We start from the raw sequence: 3,583 nt of genomic DNA, 5'->3' as shown, positions 1-3,583 counted from the left end.
CGCCACCACCCCTCGCACCCACAGGCCACACCCACACCCACACCCACAGCGGCACCCTACACACCACACGCATACCCGCACACACACCCCGCCTGCACACCGCACACCCACACATCCCGTACCCAGACACACCCACACCCAGCCCGCCGGCACACGCCACACACCACAAACTCCCCCAATTCCCCCCGGCCCCCCCAACTACCTAGTCCTTGGCCCGGCTGTGACTCTCCGCCTCGCCTCTGTCTCTGCCCACACACCACATGCTGAGGCCACACGCACCCAGCCCCGCCCCCAACGCCACAATTACACACACCCACCCGCCCCGCCCATAAATTCCCCGCGACGACTGCACACACCACGCCCCTGTACACATCCCACTCCCCCACCCCTCCCGCACGCCCCCTTCCCCCTCCCCCCCCACACACACTGCCTTGTCCTTTGCCTAGCTGTGTCACTGGGCCTCTGTCTCTGCGCCACCTCCCCACCCCCCCCCCACACACACCGGCCACACCGACACCCACACCCACACCCACAGGGGCACCCCACCCACCACACGCAGATCCGCACACACACCCCGCCTGCACACAGTGCACACACACATCCCGATCCCAGACACACACTCACCCAGCCGGTTCGCACCCCGCCCGCACACACCACACACCGCACACTCCTCCCCTCCCCCGCCTCCGCCCTCACACACACACACTGCATTGTCCTTGGCCCGGCTGTGACTCTCCCCATCTCCTCTGTCTCTGCCCACACACCTAATGCGTAGACACACGCACCCCTCCCGCCGCCAACGCCACACACACCGCCTGCCCATAAACACCCCAACCCCCGCACACACCGAGGCCCCACACATACCCCGCCCCCCACCTCTCTCGCACCCCCCCACCCACACACACACTGCCTTGTCCTTTGCCTAGCAGTGTCTCTTGTCCTCTGTCTCTGCGCCACCACCCCTCGCACCCACAGGCCACACCCACACCCACACCCACACCCACAGCGGCACCCTACACACCACACGCATACCCGCGCACACACTCGGCCTGCACACCGCGCACCCACACATCCCGTACCCAGGCACACCCACACCCAGCCCGCCGGCAGACGCCACACACCACAAACTCCCCCAATTCCCCCCCCCCCGCCCCCCCAACTACCTAGTCCTTGGCCCGGCTGTGACTCTCCGCCTCGCCTCTGTCTCTGCCCACACACCACATGCTGAGGCCACACGCACCCAGCCCCGCCCCCAACGCCACAATTACACACACACACCCCCTCCCCATAAATTCCACGCGACGAGCGCACACACCACGCCCCTGTACACATCCCACTCCCCCACCCCTCCCGCAAGCCCCCTTCCCCCCCCCCCCCACCCCACACACACACTGCCTTGTCCTTTGCCTAGCTGTGTCACTGGGCCTCTGTTTCTGCGCCACCTCCCCCCAAACACACACCGGCCACACCGACACCCACACCCACACCCACAGGGGCACCCCACCCACCACACGCAGATCCGCACACACACCCCGCCTGCACACAGTGCACACACACATCCCGATCCCAGACACACACTCACCCAGTCGGTTCGCACCCCGCCCGCACACACCACACACCGCACACTCCTCCCCTCCCCCGCCTCCGCCCCCCCCCCCCCACACACACACTGCATTGTCCTTGGCCTGGCTGTGACTCTCCCCATCTCCTCTGTCTCTGCCCACACACCTAATGCGTAGACACACACACCCCTCCCGCCGCCAACGCCACACACACGGCCTGCCCCGCACACACCGAGGCCCCACACATACCCCGCCCCCCACCTCTCTCGCACCCCCCCCCCACCCACACACTGCCTTGTCCTTTGCCTAGCTGTGTCTCTGCGCCGACCCCCTCCACCACAACCACAGGCGCACCCTACGCACCGCACGCATACTGGCACACACACGCCCAGCCCGTTCGCACCCCGCCCGCACACGCCACACACCACACACTACCCCCCCCTCAACCATACACACACACACTGCGTTGTCCTTGGCCTGGCTGTGATGCTCCACCTCTCCTCTTCTCTCGCTCTGCCCACACACCACACGCTGAGGCCACACGCACCCAGCCCCGCTTCCAACGCCACCCCCCCCCCCCCGCCCATAAACACCCCGAGACGACGGCACACGACACGCCCGCGCACACATCCCGCTCCCCCACCTCTCCCGCACTCCCCCTCGCCCCCCCCCCCCCACCCCACCCCACCCCACCCTACCCCGCACTCACACACTGCCTTGTCCTTTGCCTAGCAGTGTCTCTGGGGAGAAATAAGTATGAACCTTTCAGATGAATCCTGTGAACCTTGAGTGACATCAGTGCCTTTCTTGACCTTGGAAAACGTGAGTGCTTTGGGGATCAGAACAAAGGATCATAAAATGTCAGCAGGCCTCGTGGCCAGAAGATGATGGAAAACCCTTAAGACCTTCCTTGGAGGGAAAGCAGCTGATTTTGAGAAAGGTCAGGATTGCTGACCCCCGCGTGACTCTGGATTCATCCCTATGTGTAACAAAAGGTTAGAAGCAAGCCTAAAAATCAAAGAAATGGGATCAGTTTCTGGAAAGACGGATTCCCCTCTGTCGTTTCTCTCTTGCTCCCCGTTTTTCTGGCTGAATTCGCATCTGCAGCATGGATGCGATTCCTCGTAAACCAAGTGATTCCGCCTCTTTTTCGCCACTAATATTTCCTACGACACGATCCGTTTGTAATCTCTCTCTGTATATCTATAATGAATTAACTTTTTTCCTAGGACGCCGATTCCATCCCCACCCTCGAATCACCCTGGATCCACCAGGGCTGGACCCCGGCGTCGGTCGGTCGGTGCGTGCTTGCGTGCCTGCGTGCCTGCGTGCCTGCGTGCGTGCCTGCGTGCGTGCGTCGGTGGGTGCGGGCGTGCGGTCAAGAAGGCTCCCCTTCCCCCTCCCCCACCCCCCCACCCCCTCCACCCCCTCCGTCTGTCCGTCCGTGCGTCCGTCGTACCTCGCCCAGAGACGTTCCCGAGAAGTGTTGGCGTGTCCCGCTTTCCTGTCCACGTCGGTGACTGAGCGGAGAAACTGCGCCCTAGGATGGGCCCCCCCGTCTGGCAACGAGTCCCTGCCGGTCTCCCTCGGAGCTTCTATGCCGCGGCCGGCTCTCTGGACAGTGGGTTGGCTGTCGGGCGCCACCTGCCTGTCGGTCGCTTTTTCAGATGGCCCTGCGGGGGGACCACGGATGGAGCGGGCCGGGCCGGCGAACTCTTGAATGCCCTGGGGCTGTGGAAGGAGGCTGTGTGGGAGCGGCACCTTGGGCCAGAGGTCCATGGGGAGCCATTGGGGCTTTTCTGCTTGGGACGGGACATCTCCTTTGGGAAACTTCATCGATTTGGAGAACAGCTATTGGAACCCCGGGGAGGTGACTTTCTGGGGGCTTGTCTCCCCTGGCGTGGGGGGAAATCTTCCTTCTCCCGCCAAGGATTTCAAACAGAGCCACGACAGATCACACGGATCCACTTGCTCCAGTCAGGTTCAGGGGCAGAACGCGAGGACCCAAGCTGGCCTGGTGA

Source organism: Capricornis sumatraensis, unplaced genomic scaffold (assembly GCF_032405125.1).
Source record: "Capricornis sumatraensis isolate serow.1 unplaced genomic scaffold, serow.2 scaffold30, whole genome shotgun sequence".
In the NCBI taxonomy this organism is placed as follows: Eukaryota; Metazoa; Chordata; class Mammalia; order Artiodactyla; family Bovidae; genus Capricornis; species Capricornis sumatraensis.
The sequence above is the reverse complement of the archived record's forward strand: the minus strand, read 5'-3'. Positions refer to the sequence as shown.